Source organism: Protopterus annectens, chromosome 11.part0, assembly GCF_019279795.1.
Source record: "Protopterus annectens isolate FY-2018-M chromosome 11.part0, PAN1.0, whole genome shotgun sequence".
NCBI lineage: Eukaryota > Metazoa > Chordata > Ceratodontiformes > Protopteridae > Protopterus > Protopterus annectens.
The window spans coordinates 146,184,042-146,201,321 of NC_056745.1; the positions used below are offsets into that span (position 1 = coordinate 146,184,042).

At 34.6% G+C, this 17,280-nt stretch overlaps 1 protein-coding gene across 12 annotated transcripts in view; it reads left to right on the forward strand.

The window, feature by feature from the left end:
- Positions 1-17,280, forward strand: part of A4GALT (alpha 1,4-galactosyltransferase (P blood group)) — a 1,248,973-nt gene that overhangs the window by 597,134 nt on the left and 634,559 nt on the right. The window lies entirely within an intron of this gene.

Genomic DNA, 17,280 nt, shown 5'->3' on the forward strand with positions numbered 1-17,280 from the left:
TGTTTGGCTGATTTACAGCATGTGGATTTAATGATAATCCAATAAACTCAATATAAGCGTATCTCTTTATTTCTCCATCAAACCATCCCTTGAAGAAATGACAGTGAAAATGAATCAAAAGGAAGCTCCAGTACTATGCAGAAGGTACACAATGCTTTATTTAGATACATTAGAACAGCTATCCTGTCCAATTTATTCTTAAAGTATTATTTACTTCAGGAGTAAATTGGGAAAATGCATGTCAGAAGAATCTTCCAGTCTTAAAGGTCAGGGCTACATTGAGCATTCAATTCTGATTGCAAAGGAATATGTCCTTGAAAAAGATAATACCCCCTTAAAGTAAGTAGATTGATATTAGGGAGTGACACCATGAGGTATATAAATGAAAAATCCAAGGATTTTATTTAGTTGGGGAGACAGACAAAACCTAGAAAATGGAAGAGTAAAAATCATTTTGATCACTGTAAGAAGCATTAAGAGTAAAGTCTTTTTAAACTTTATTCTCCAAAATTGTAATGGTGATGTTGCTAGTACTGCAGAAACCTGGCTTAAAGAAAACAAATGAATACACACCTCCAAAGACTCCAGTGCAACTGTGTACTATAAATGGCATGGGGGTAATTCAATTTTGGTCTTAGAAGCATTCACTTTTAATAAATCTATGAAATCATAGATTGTAGCTGTATAATGCTTAACATTATAGGGTTTGCCATACAATAGTTGGCATATATAGCATGCTAAAAGCTTATAGAAAAGAACCTGACTAGGTTATAGATTTAATTTATACTATCAATGCTTGTGAAGGTATAATAGCTGCAGACAGTAACCTGCTAGGGATGGACTGAAATGGGATGTGAAAGAGTCTTAAGCACAGTTGATAAGGAAAGCAACTTAACCTCATAAGGGAGGGTTCTAATGGAGAGATGAAAAGTCAGCAAGCAAAGGAGAGTAGTACTGCTGAAATTGAATTCATCCTCAAGTCTTGGTGAGTACCTTCGTGAGGTGGACCCTGTTTTTCACAAAATCTCACCAAGGCGACACTGATATATAGACTGTATTTATACAGCATATATCATAGACAGGAGTAAGTCAAAAACAAAAAAAAGATCACTGGGTGCACAAGTCCCAGGATAAAAAAGTGCTCAATCCTGGTAGGCACACTGGTGCCAGGACAGGAAAAAATGACAGTGTAGAATCCTCAAAATCCGGAAACATTCCTACAATGGGGCCAGGCCAGGCCCAAGGGAAGGATACTCTTCCACTGTTGTAGAAATAAGTAGCAGTCCAGAAAAATCACAAAAACTGATAGGCTAAAGAAGAGCCATAAAGATGATAGAGTGGACTTTTGAGGGTAAGAAAAAAATTATGTGTTGTTACTGTTATGGAAAAAGCCCAGAATTACCAGACAGAGAATATACAAAGAGATTAAGAAATAAATTAGAGGAAAGAAAAATACTTTCACAGGAAAAATTGTCAGAAGTTTCAAATAAAAATTTGCATATATTAATACAACAGATTTTTGAAAAACAGTATATAGATCAAGAAACTTTGATCTGTTTGGAAAAAGACGCATCTGAGGAAGTACAAAAATGTAAACAACAAAACCTAGACATTTTTGAAAAGTATAAAAAAGAAACATGGACATGGGAAAGAAAGAGAGATTTGATATGGTGCAATATTTATGCAAAGGAGAAAGACAAGTTAACTAATATAGAGAAAGCAGTCACAAAGATATTCCAACAGAAATACAGGCAAAGGCATCCAGATATAAAAAAATTCACAATAAAAATTTAATATCACAAATATGGATTGTGGAAAAGAAGATTAGTAAAATAGAAGTTAAGGAAATAGAAGTTGAAGTTATGGAGTGTCTGTGAAGTGAAGGATTTAATGTAGAAAGTCTAACACAGACTGTATCACAGCATGATGGAATGAGTCCCCAAAGTAAGGAGAAGCAGGAAGATCAGGAAACATCTGAAGAAGAAATATGGACAAGTGAAAGAAAAAGAGATTTAATATGATGTAATATTTATACCAAGGAGAAAGCAAAACTAACCAATACAAAAAGAGCAGCACCAAATATATTTGAAGAGAAATACAGGCAAAGACATCCAGACATGGAAAACTTTACAATACAAAAAAATAAGAAGACATAGAGGAAAAGTGGAAAAGGAAATCAGTAATAGAGAAGTTAAAGAAATAGAAAATGAGATTATGGAGCACCTGCAAAGTGAAGGATTCAGTATAGAAAATCTAATGCAGAACGCACCACAACAGGATAGAGCAATGGATATCCAAATTAAGGGGAAACCAGTGGAAAAGGAAGCAATTGGTCAGCTGCCATATTAAAATACTTTGGAGCCTTCCACAGGAAACCAATATAAATGTTCACTTGAAACTAGACAGCAAGGAAAGGAACAGGAAACTGTGGAAACTCAGAAGCAGTCAATATTGAGGAGTGATACGCCAGTGAGTTCCCATATGACAAAGCAGTGGATGGCAGAGGATGAAATTGAAGATAAGCTGCCACAGGAAGATGCTATAGAACTTTCTACAGAATGCCCTCAGGAAGAGGAAAACAAAGGATGTGCCCTTAGTCTGGAAGAAAATGAACTAAGGGAAGAGTTGCTTGATTTAATGGACATAGATACATTAAAATCAATGAAAGAAATAGACTACAGAAGGTCAATAAAACCCCAAAAGTAAGAAGTCTGATAAAACAAATGAACACAGGAATTAGGGCTGTCCATAGAGATCCATGTGATATAACAGAAGTAAACAGGATATATTACTGTGCAGCTAAATGAATAACTGGTAAAGTTTTACCATAAGAGCACAGGGTAGTGAGGCAAAGGAAGGGGAGAAATTGAATGCCATCATGGAAGTATCAAATAGATAAAAATATAAACACATTAAGACAAGAAGTGTCACTGTTAGAAGAATATAGAAGAGGGAATAGAGCAACAGAAATACTAAGAAAGATAGATGTGATAAAAACAGTGCGCAGTATTAGAACAGACCAGGATCTATCATGCACTATCACAAATAATAAATTAAAAATCTCAGCACAGGTGGGAAAACTTAGAAGATACACAGATACATATAAAGAAAAAGTACAAAATAGGCAACTTAATGACGACTCAAAAAAAATTTATAGAGAACTGGGAAACAAGGTAAAAGGAATTGAAAGACTGCCAAAAAAAGAAGAAATTGAGCATTTTGGAGAAATATCTATGAAGATCCTGTGGAACATAACAAAGATGCTAAATGGATAGAAGAAGTAAAAGAAAGAATAAGAAGTTTAAATGTACAGGATATGAAATGTGATGAGGTAACAGCCAGAGAGATTGAAACAAAGTTAAGAAAAGCCTCTAATTGGAAAACCCCAGGCCCAGATGCAGTGCCTATCGCTTGGTTAAAAGTATTAACATCTTTGCATAAAGACCTAGCCATGAGTAAGAACTATTTATATGCGCACCCAGAACAGACACCAATCTGGCTAATAACAGGTAAAACAATGGTCCTACTTAAGAGTGAAACTACAAACTTACCCAAAAATTATAGACCAATAACTTGCCTTCCAACAACATATAAACTATATACAGGAATTGATGCTGACAGAGTCTAATTTAGAAGAAAACTTAATTATGGCAGTAGAACAAAAGGGCAATAAAAGAAAGTCATATGGAACAAAGGGTCATTTGTTAAATAAAGTCATAGTGGAGAACTGTAAAAAGGGGAAGAATCTAAGTATGGCATGGATTGACTACAAAAAGCATTTGATAGTATCCCACATTCTTGGATAAAAGATTGTTTAAACATGTATAAGATATATCTTACACTGATCGACTATGTTACAGTCACCATGAAACAATGGCAGACAACTTTGCAATTAAAGTATGATAAAGGACCAATTATTATCCCAGGGATAAAAATTCAAAGGGGGTATTCCAGGGTGACTCTGTGTCACCGTTATTGTTTTGCCTTGCCCTTAACCCATTAAGCTGTTTACTTAACAGCTTAGGTCATGGCTACAATTTGGCTCCTAGAAAACAACAAAGTCTAAAGATTTCTCATCTTCTATTTGTTGATGATTCAAAACTGTATAGCTCATTAGATGAGGAACTGAAAGCACTGCTGCAGATTGTCAAAATGCTCTCGTATGATATTAGAATGTCATTTGGCCTTGATAAATATGCAAAAGCAACCTTTAAAGCAGAAAAACTGCAGCATTAGGAAAACATCAGTTTGGAACAAGAATGTGATATAAAAGAACTTGAGCAAGAGGGAGTGTTTAAACACTTGGGAGTTGATGAAGAATCAGCAATAAAACACAACCAAATTTGAGTAAAACTGAGTAAGGAATATTTTAGAAGACTTAAATTAATCCTGAAAACAGCATTGACATCTAGAAACAAAATCCAAGCAATAAACCAATGTGCCCTTCCTGCCCCAACTTACAGTTTTGGAGTGATTCATTGGCCCCAAAATGTGTTTGATAGACTAGATATTAAAACAAGAAGGATGCTTCATGCTCATCAAATGATCTATAAAAATCAGTGCATACCAAGATTATATATTCCCCATTCCAAAAGAGGGATGGGCCTCCTTGAAATTGATTACATATACATATCTGCAATTGTGGGACTCCACACATATCTGCTGACCTCAAGAGACCCAAATGTAATGAAAGTTTTGAAACATGAGGAGAATAAATCTAAGATGACTTCCCTGCTTAATCTAGCAGATGTATATCGCCCTCAAGCAGGCATGGAAATTGGACCAGAAGTGGATAGAAATCAGGCAGCAACTGAATGTGCCAAAAAACAAAAGAAAGAATATAAGGTGAAGGATCAGATGAAAAGGCAAGAAATGTGGAAAATGCATAAATATAGTTGCAAGTATAGAAAACTTCTGGAAGAACCTCATGTTGATCAGGAAAGAATGCAGGAATTGTTAAGGAGAGGTGAATTCAAACCAAGAGATGAAAGGTTAATATTAGCAGCTCAAGATAGTGGGCTACATACACACTGGTTTACAAAGTCCATTGAAATGGGGGAGAAACAGACAAATGTAGGTTTTGTAAAACCAAACTGGAAACAGTTGCACACCTTGTTGCTGCTTGTGTTATACTAATGGCAGAAGGACTGTGTACTGAAAGGAACAATAATGTGGCAAGACTGTTGCACTGGGAATTATGCAAACATTGTGGTTTTGAAGTGGCTGAAAAACACTGGAAACATGCACCATTGATTATTGAAATTGCCACACCTAGTGACTACAGTGTCCTTCACACAGAGAGACATAAAGTTATAAAATATCAGGATCTGCATGCCGAAATGAGAGTAATGTGGAAGAAAGATATCCAAATAGTTCCAATAGTAGTAGGAGCAATGGGTCTTATAAAAAAGAGTCTAAAATCTTATTTAGATATGCTACCAATACATGTAACTCCATACAAACTGCAGAAGGAGTCATTACTGGGCACATTATGGGTGCTGTGAAGAGCACTTTTGGCTGACATCAAAGAGTGAAATAATTTCATGAACTTTAATCATACTTTGACTAGAAATGGAGTCCATTCCCATCATGGTATTAGAAACCCAAAAGACTTGGAGAAATTAAAAAAGGGAATCAAAAGGGAATGGAAATGTTCTGAATATGATATGCATTCCTCAGTTTGGAAATCTAAAATGGTGTAATGCTTTACTACCTGTCAAAGGTAGTGCCACTCAACTGCCTTTGTATTGGCTAGCCACCAAGGTATGTCTTCATGAAAATAAGTCGCTAATTAAATATGATAAGAATGCAAATTATTTGCAGACTAAAGAATTTCTGACAAATATTCAATAGACTGTTACATCTGAAAATAATAGAGTAAATGAAATGTGAGATATGCTGAAAAGGGATATCACTAGGTGTGTTTATATTATGTCATGAAGTTTTCGGAAACTCAAAATTCATATGGTTGCGACCATATGATCAATTTTCCAAAAACTCAAAATTTAAAAAAAAGCAAAGCTACATTTTTGCATGGGCAAGCCCCCCCTGCACCTGCCCACACCCCATGCAAATTATGTATATCATCTCTTAGAGTGCACTATAGTGGGGACAAGGGTAAGGTATCTCTTGAAGCAGTTCTAAGTAGACTGCGGTACAGTGGGGATTGGGGAATTTACCCTTTTCCCCACTGTAGTATTCACTTCTCGGATCACTGTTAATCAGAGGGAGGATGAAGGATTAAGCTGGACACATGGACAGTGAGTGATTTTTCTAACTTAATAATTAGGGACATGGATTTGTCATTTCTCCAGGAAAAATACCATTCATTCTCAAATCTGAGAAATGGAAAAAACATGCGATTTTAATATAATTTGTTATTTTAGGCCAGAGAACTAACTCACCAAAATATGTATTTCAATGTATATTCTCTGTTTACAATATTGTTAGCTTGGATTATTGAATGTTTTATGCCTAGAATCTGTGTTAGTTTTCATAATACACTGACGGAGAAGAAAACTGTAATGAACTCAACATAATGACTGGAAATTGCAATTAAAAATCTCAGGTATACTTCCCAGATTTAATTTCATGAAAGTGGACAGCAGTGTCCTTAAATATTACTTGACCCCCTGCTTGTAATTGAAGAAAGATGCTGTTTTTCCTGGGTGTAAGTGGTATATTTGCATTTGTCAGTACATTCCAGCCTTCACTGAATCACAGCATGTGTCCAGCTATTTTAATCTCTTTAGCTATACCATGTATATGGCACACAGTACGTAAATGTCAACTGTATATCCATGAGTAATCTGCATCATTCCATAAGACTATTTCTTTCTATGTACATTGTTTTTCTGATATATTTATTTTATTTATTTGCTTATTTTCTTTTTTTTTCTTTTGATGCAAGTAAACAGTAATTACTTTTCATACATATGCTGTCTATCTTGTTATGGTATGACTGTCAACATGCATGCATTTATACATGCTGCATTTTTAACACCCTGCAAATGGGTGGGAATATAAATGGGATTTATTAATTAAAAGTTGTATGGTTTACCATTGACTCAGCCAATGGTCATTATGAGTGAATGTCAGTGGAGCAGCAGGTAGCACACTCAACTTTGGTGCAGAAGGCTATTGGTTCAATTCCCACTCCAGGCAGAATGATTGTTGAGCAACATAAGGGCAGTGTTGTACTCCTGAGTGTGCCATCTTTCTGATGAGATATTAAAATGAGGTCCCACCTGATTGAGTTGGTGGTAGCTTAGGTGAATGTAAAAGATCCCATAGCACCCATCGAAAAGAGTAGGGGAAATTCTCTGATCCCCTAGTAGTATAATGACAACCTTAGGTCTCCCTTCAAAATAGGCTACTAGCGTAGTGCCTAGACAGTTATTACTGTTTTACTTTTGTTTTCAGTGTTGTGTATCTAGGCACTTACATTATTATTTTATTTTCAGTGTTGTGTATCTAGGCACTTACATTATTATTTTATTTTCAGTGTTGTGTATCTAGGCACTTACATTACTATTTTATTTTCAGTGTTGTGTATCTAGGCACTTACATTATTATTTTATTTTCAGTGTTGTGTATCTAGGCACTTACATTATTATTTTATTTTCAGTGTTGTGCATCTAGGCACTTAGATTATTATTTTATTTTCAGTGTTGTGTATCTAGGCTCTTGCATTATTATTTTATTTTCAGTGTTGTGTATCTAGGCACTTACATTATTATTTTATTTTCAGTGTTGTGTATCTAGGCTCTTACATTATTATTTTATTTTCAGTGTTGTGTATCTAGGCTCTTACATTATTATTTTATTTTCAGTGTTGTGTATCTAGGCTCTTACATTATTATTTTATTTTCAGTGTTGTGTATCTAGGCACTTACATTATTATTTTATTTTCAGTATTGTGTATCTAGGCTCTTACATTATTATTTTATTTTCAGTGTTGTGTATCTAGGCACTTACATTATTACTTTATTTTCAGTGTTGTGTACCTAGCAACTTACATTATTATTTTATTTTTAGTGTTGTGTATCTAGGCACTTACATTATTTTATTTTCAGTGTTGTGTATCTAGGCACTTACATTATTATTTTATTTTCAGTGTTGTGTATCTAGGCTCTTACATTATTATTTTTTTTTCAGTGTTGTGTATCTAGGCTCTTACATTATTATTTTATTTTCAGTGTTGTGTATCTAGGCTCTTACATTATTATTTTATTTTCAGTGTTGTGTATCTAGGCTCTTACATTATTATTTTATTTTCAGTGTTGTGTATCTAGGCTCTTACATTATTATTTTATTTTCAGTGTTGTGTATCTAGGCTCTTACATTATTATTTTATTTTCAGTGTTGTGTATCTAGGCTCTTACATTATTATTTTATTTTCAGTGTTGTGTATCAAGGCTCTTACATTATTATTTTATTTTCAGTGTTGTGTATCTAGGCACTTACATTATTATTTTATTTTCAGTGTTGTGTATCTAGGCTCTTACATTATTATTTTATTTTCAGTGTTGTGTATCTAGGCACTTACATTATTATTTTATTTTTAGTGTTGTGTATCTAGGCACTTACATTATTTTATTTTCAGTGTTGTGTATCTAGGCACTTACATTATTATTTTATTTTCAGTGTTGTGTATCTAGGCTCTTACATTATTATTTTATTTTCAGTGTTGTGTATCTAGGTTCTTACATTATTATTTTATTTTCAGTGTTGTGTATCTAGGCTCTTACATTATTATTTTATTTTCAGTGTTGTGTATCTAGGCTCTTACATTATTATTTTATTTTCAGTGTTGTGTATCTAGGCTCTTACATTATTATTTTATTTTCAGTGTTGTGTATCTAGGCTCTTACATTATTATTTTATTTTCAGTGTTGTGTATCTAGGCTCTTACATTATTATTTTATTTTCAGTGTTGTGTATCTAGGCACTTACATTATTATTTTATTTTCAGTGTTGTGTATCTAGGCTCTTACATTATTATTTTATTTTCAGTGTTGTGTACCTAGCAACTTACATTATTATTTTATTTTTAGTGTTGTGTATCTAGGCTCTTACATTATTATTTTATTTTCAGTGTTGTGTATCTAGGCACTTACATTATTATTTTATTTTCAGTGTTGTGTATCTAGGCTCTTACATTATTATTTTATTTTCAGTGTTGTGTATCTAGGCTCTTACATTATTATTTTATTTTCAGTGTTGTGTATCTAGGCTCTTACATTATTATTTTATTTTCAGTGTTGTGTATCTAGGCTCTTACATTATTGTTTTATTTTCAGTGTTGTGTATCTAGGCTCTTACATTATTATTTTATTTTCAGTGTTGTGTATCTAGGCTCTTACATTATTATTTTATTTTCAGTGTTGTGTATCTAGGCTCTTACATTATTATTTTATTTTCAGTGTTGTGTATCTAGGCACTTACATTATTATTTTATTTTCAGTGTTGTGTATCTAGGCTCTTACATTATTATTTTATTTTCAGTGTTGTGTATCTAGGCACTTACATTATTATTTTATTTTCAGTGTTGTGTATCTAGGTTCTTACATTATTGTTTTATTTTCAATGTTGTGTGTCTAGGCTCTTACATTATTATTTTATTTTCAGTGTTGTGTATCTAGGCTCTTACATTATTATTTTATTTTCAGTGTTGTGTATCTAGGCTCTTACATTATTATTTTATTTTCAGTGTTGTGTATCTAGGCACTTACATTATTATTTTATTTTCAGTGTTGTGTATCTAGGCTCTTACATTGTTATTTTATTTTCAGTGTTGTGTATCTAGGCTCTTACATTATTATTTTATTTTCAGTGTTGTGTATCTAGGCTCTTACATTATTATTTTATTTTCAGTGTTGTGTATCTAGGCTCTTACATTATTATTTTATTTACAGTGTTGTGTATCTAGGCACTTACATTATTATTTTATTTTCAGTGTTGTGTATCTAGGCTCTTACATTATTATTTTATTTTCAGTGTTGTGTATCTAGGCACTTACATTATTATTTTATTTTCAGTGTTGTGTATCTAGGTTCTTACATTATTATTTTATTTTCAGTGTTGTGTATCTAGGCTCTTACATTATTATTTTATTTTCAGTGTTGTGTATCTAGGCTCTTACATTATTATTTTATTTTCAGTGTTGTGTATCTAGGCTCTTACATTATTATTTTATTTTCAGTGTTGTGTATCTAGGCACTTACATTATTATTTTATTTTCAGTGTTGTGTATCTAGGCTCTTACATTATTATTTTATTTTCAGTGTTGTGTATCTAGGCTCTTACGTTATTATTTTATTTTCAGTGTTGTGTATCTAGGCTCTTACATTATTATTTTATTTTCAGTGTTGTGTATCTAGAAACTTACATTATTATGTTATTTTCAGTGTTGTGTATCTTGGAACTAGTATTGTTATCCTTTTAATCTCTATGGTGTGTTGAGTTCAAAAAGCAAGAAAGTAATAATCTAGTTTACACTGCCAACAAGTCAGGAGAAAGACTACATTTATTCTACCACACAATTTTTTGAAAATATTGTTTGACACTTATTTGAAAGCAGACTTTTATGTTTAATAAACTGGGGAATTTTAACTGGTTTTGTATGGGAAACGTAGGACTGTGCTTACTAGTGATGACTGAATAGAGATCCATGTGAAACTTGTGTAATTTTTAATTAGATATATATGCTGAAAGTAAAAGATCATGGCTCGGTAGTGTTTGTAAACCATCCAAAAAGAGAGACCAGCACTCAATGGCAGCAGGATAAAATTACATTTATTAAGGTTGTCAAAACAACCTACTATTAATGCACAAACCGGTTTCAGCTGTTAAAGCCTTTTTCAATGTAACTTAACAAAAAGATTAAATTTCAAAAAACCATAATGCATCCTGGTTCTTGTTTATAATCCTAATCAGCTAAACAAAACAGTTGCACAAATAGGAACAAAAAGTAGAGAAGATCTTCTTCAATATAACAGATCTACAGAAGGTTCCAAGCAGGATAGGCAACAGATCAGACTAGTCACTACGTATGGTAACAATACAATTTGGTTCAGACAAATAGTCAATAAACATTGGAATATACTACAGTCAAACCCATTTCTTTTGGATATTCTTCCTGATACCTGCTCTTTTTCCTATCGTAGAGGATGCACAATTCAGTCTAATTTAACACATTATAAAATATATACACCAGGAATTAAACATCAGACCACATTGTTTGGGGATGCTTTAGTTGGTTGTTACCCCTGTGGACACTGCAGTTTATGCCAACACATTTGGAAAACTAAGGAATTTATGAGTTAAAACACACCTAAGATATTCAATATAATAACTTTTGGCAACTGCAGTTCAGATTGGGTGATATATTTGAGCCAATGTTCTTGTTCAGCTTTCTATGTAGGGCAGACTTCCAGGCCTATTAGAATCAGAATTAGCGAACACCTTAGTTCAATTAGAAATAGGAGAATAACCAATGCTTTATATATACACACTCAACAACACACAGGAGCTTCATTCAAGTTTATTATAATAGACAAAATACAATCACACAGAAATTTCAAGATGGGATGGCACACCAAACTTAACAACATGGAACAAAGGTGGATTACCACCCTTGGGGCTTTTTTCAAACCAGAACTAAACGAATATCAAGTACATGAGGGATAGTTTTTATGTGCCCAAAAGGAATGCTAAGATTATAATAATATCATCAGGCAGTCGAATATTATAACTTTTGATATACATAGACCATATAATAATAACAGGTCTATACTTAATAACAATAATGGGACAAGGAAAGAGATATACATATACAGATATATTTATGTGTATATTTTTCCACAGGTAACAGAAATTTCATATGATTTTGGTCCACAATTTACCCAGGAGCCACATTATAACCCTCAATATTTAATAATTAAGACACACAATAGTGTGCTTTTTGAAAATAATTATATGCATATTATTGGGGACTTGCCCTCATCATATGAATAATATTCTATTGGGGTTAGTGTTGAAATAAGTTTCACAAGAATTACATTCTGAGTGGTTATAATATTTTCACAATACTTGTGTAATTAATGTGGGCCTCTTATATCTTATATATAAAAAATGTATAATAAACATATGCCAATAACACAAGCTTTATAATATAATTATAATACATTTACAAGTTAGTAAGTAATAACAAGCATGTTAATGTGGCAGATTTATATGTTTATTATGTTCATGAAATGATTTTCATTCATATTCCAACAGTATAACACAATGTATAAGCACTATGGATAGAGAAATGAAAATGGATAATACCACTTTAAGGTGTGGGTATAAAACAAGAACCAGGATGCATTATGGTTTTTTGAAATTTAATCTTTTTGTTAAGTTACATTGAAAAAGGCTTTAACAGCCGAAACCGGTTTGTGCATTAATAGTAGGTTGTTTTGACAACCTTAATAAATGTAATTTTATCCTGCTGCCATTGAGTGCTGGTCTCTCTTTTTGGATGGTTTACTCTTGGTTTGGACCGTGCACCAACAGTCCTACGTGCGTGCCTTGAGGTGTCGGTAGTGTTTGTACCTGATTTTTGTGCTTACACTCTCATCAAATTCCTACTGCATTGTGATTCATAATACTTTCTATTTCTGACAGAACAGGCTATGTGCACATTCAGGCTAGTGGTTATATACTTTGATAATGTAGCCTGTAAGATCATCCTCTATATGGTATCCCTTCCATGGTTTCAGCAGTCCATTATCAATGTCATATAATGCATTTTTGGCTGTGGTGCTGCAGTCTGTGAACTTGTTGCATCTAAACATCTTTCCCCCCACACACATAATGCTTCTTTTATTGGGTTTGCCACACAAACACAAAAAAGTCTTTTAAAGCTGTTGATTGATTAGGGATGTACTTCACTTTTGGCTGCTGTTTGCATGACAGTGTTAGGTGCATTACAGCCTTTAAAGCTGTAAAACAGTCACATTTTTTAAATGGTAATATATTAGAGGAGCTAAATCTCCCCATATACTACAAAGAATTGTGAACAGGTCTCTGTCTCTAATCATAGCTTCATTTTCTTATACGTTCTAAAAATGGATTCAAAGAAAGCCATCTCTCAAACTTCACTCATAAGGTGACCTTCGTACAATGCATTTCTCAAACATATAAACTCATTTCACTGGTGATCTGGTTGTAATCCTCTGTGTGTCTCATGTGGCACAGAACGCAATCCATTTCCTGCCATCATTCACTACACAGTAGATAAGTTATGTGGAAAACTCATCATCTGCAGTTCCTACACTCCATATTACCTTTCAAAAGTGTAGACATAACCAACAAGGTGCATTTGTATCCAGGAAAATTGCTTTGATTATCAGAAGAAGAAAAAAATCTGATAAAAGCTGTGAGTCTTTGCTTGCGTGTTAAATGCTGACCCCAGTTCTATTGTAAGTACATTTATCTGGTTAGATAGGAATGTTGTACTTGATAAGTAAAGCCAATTAACATCACCAAAAATAAGTTAATACTATTGAATGGCAGTATAATAATATTATGATACTGAGGGAAAACAATGAAATTGAAAGCAGCTACTGAGTAATGTTTATTATATTAGTCAACAATTCACCTGAACGAAACTGTCTCATTTCATAACCGAACCAGATCACTACCTGGTTATATGACTTTGTCAGAGTCGCTCAGTAGGCATATGAATGATATTAGGCAAGTGATCACAGCCATATACGTCTTTAAACAGACACACTTCAAAGTTCATCCCACCCTTTATAAGTACTTAATAGTGCCCGCCTCCCGAATCAAGCAGGGCAGGGAATGATAACTGTGGTATAAATTTGAGTTTGCCCATCCAGTCATCAAGACTAGCCTTATAATCAAAGTAGCACTTTGCTTGACCTTTAATGGTAACTTATTCTACAGGCTGGGAATACATTGGGTTAAGAGGCTCTTCCTCCAGCAAGCTGATTACTTGCTGGTGTAAATTTCAGTTCCTAGTATGGGTATTTGAAAAGCCACTTTTTCTGTTTTTGGAGAAATAGAAGGTCAAATAGGAGAAAGAAAATGAAAAATGAGGAAAAGGGGGATGATGATTCTGACGAAATAGGACTGGGTCTTTCATGGCTGGAAAAGTGAAACACCTGTCACCTTGGAGCAGTTGATATGATGCTGAGTATAAGAAGAGCTGTGCCAATATGGATAGTTAAAGGATTTTAAAAAAGTAATATGCGTACAGTAGTAAGATAATGTCTTTTGATCTTAAAGGTATTCCTTTAGAAATTAACTAGGCCAGATGAAAGGATTGCATGAGTATGGTAGAAACTTGATTATGAAATGAGAGACTTTCTCTCGTAAGTATCCAGGTCTGTTATGACTGTATCTGTTTGCAGTGTGACATATGACATATGGGGGGGGGGGCAGCTTTTTTTTGCTGAACACAACTATTCTGCATTTTTTGTATTTAGCGTAAGACCACTTCAATACACCAGGTATGTTTACTTTCCAGTCATTTTCAGAGCAGTTTAGTATTAGTGAATGAGCATATAACAGTTCCCAAAGTTGGTCAAAGTTCAGCCATATTGGATGTCTGCAAAATAAATACCAAACAGGAGGGGTACCAGCAATGATCCTTGCAGTATCCTACTAGCTGCAAGTTTTCATTCAGAGAGGGTACCAGCAGTATATATTTGGCAGTGGATGGCGGCTGAAGGAATCAAACTTTGGCCTGCAAGAAGCAGGTCATTTTTAGCTCAAGCATACATTTTCTGGGTTAACTACCAGAATAGCACCTGTGGACTTAATTATACATTTATTTTTTATGCAGTCTTACTGCATCTAGCAATGCTTTTGATTTCATAAGAAGTGAAATTGTTGCATGGCAGTTGGTAGCTACAGGCATAGAGCAGACCAGACCCTGTCTTCCTCCTTATTCTGGAACCACTTAGTTTTCTGCACTGCAGTTACACTGATTGAGGTCATTCCCTTCTCTTCTTTGCTCTCCATGATTGTCCATGATAGTAATGGTGACCCACAGATGATTGTCCATGATAGTAATGGTGACCCACAGATGGTTGTCCATGATAGTAATGGTGACCCACAGATGATTGTCCATGATAGTAATGGTGATCCACAGATGATTGTCCATGATAGTAATGGTGACCCACAGATGGTTGTCCATGATAGTAATGGTGACCCACAGATGATTGTCCATGATAGTAATGGTGACCCACAGATGATTGTCCATGATAGTAATGGTGACCCACAGATGATTGTCCATGATAGTAATGGTGACCCACAGATGGTTGTCCATGATAGTAATGGTGACCCACAGATGATTGTCCATGATAGTAATGGTGATCCACAGATGATTGTCCATGATAGTAATGGTGACCCACAGATGATTGTCCATGATAGTAATGGTGACCCACAGATGATTGTCCATGATAGTAATGGTGACCCACAGATGATTGTCCATGATAGTAATGGTGACCCACAGATGATTGTCCATGATAGTAATGGTGACCCACAGATGGTTGTCCATGATAGTAATGGTGACCCACAGATGGTTGTCCATGATAGTAATGGTGACCCACAGATGATTGTCCATGATAGTAATGGTGATCCACAGATGATTGTCCATGATAGTAATGGTGACCCATAGATGATTGTCCATGATAGTAATGGTGACCCACAGATGATTGTCCATGATAGTAATGGTGACCCACAGATGGTTGTCCATGATAGTAATGGTGACCCACAGATGATTGTCCATGATAGTAATGGTGATCCACAGATGGTTGTCCATGATAGTAATGGTGACCCACAGATGATTGTCCATGATAGTAATGGTGATCCACAGATGGTTGTCCATGATAGTAATGGTGACCCACAGATGATTGTCCATGATAGTAATGGTGACCCACAGATGATTGTCCATGATAGTAATGGTGATCCACAGATGATTGTCCATGATAGTAATGGTGACCCACAGATGATTGTCCATGATAGTAATGGTGACCCACAGATGATTGTCCATGATAGTAATGGTGACCCACAGATGATTGTCCATGATAGTAATGGTGATCCACAGATGATTGTCCATGATAGTAATGGTGACCCACAGATGATTGTCCATGATAGTAATGGTGATCCACAGATGATTGTCCATGATAGTAATGGTGACCCACAGATGATTGTCCATGATAGTAATGGTGATCCACAGATGATTGTCCATGATAGTAATGGTGACCCACAGATGATTGTCCATGATAGTAATGGTGATCCACAGATGATTGTCCATGATAGTAATGGTGACCCACAGATGATTGTCCATGATAGTAATGGTGACCCACAGATGATTGTCCATGATAGTAATGGTGATCCACAGAAGGCACAACTAGGCTGTTGGCTTTCTTTCAAACTGCTTTGTGCCATGTTTATTGTAAGGATATTATTTAATGTTATGAATCATAACTAGAGAAATTAATATTATAAACTTTGTCCCCAACCCATACAGGCATATTAAAGGCAGTGTAGACAATGCATATTCCTCATCTCTCATGTTCCTTTGCATTATGTTCATTTTAAACAGATGATTTAGTGTAATGGACATAAACTAGATTAGACTGACTGGATACACAAACATGCAGACAGACAGGCAGACACACACACACACACACACACACACACACACACACACACACACACACACACACACACACACGGTAGAAGCAGCATTTACATTTTTAAAATGGTTATTTTTCACTTATTTGGCTTGGCTGAACATTCACCTGAGTATTCCAGGTTAAGACATTCAGATATATGGTCTATTTCTGTAAATATACTTTCTCCAAGTTTATGTGACTTCAGAGGCAGCATTATTATAGATAAGAGGTGTGGGGGATAGAACCTCCCATCCACAGACATTGTAGAGTACAGGGGAGCTTGCCTCCAAATTTTTTTTTTAAATGCACTGTTGATCATGTCTATAGCATGAGTTGATCATTCGATCAGAAGCAAGAATGTGAAACTTGAGTAGATGGTGTTTGAGTTAATGAAGATCCATTTCAAATGATAAAGTCTGAATTATCTTCTGGTTTATATGCTCATAGGTTCATAATTAAGTACTAGGCAATCAGTCTATAGATCATTACGAGCCTAGCCAATAAATCATATTCAGGAGTTTTTCTTACCATCATGAAAGGCAGCAAAAGATAGACTAGGGAGAATTTGAGGCTGTTCACCAAT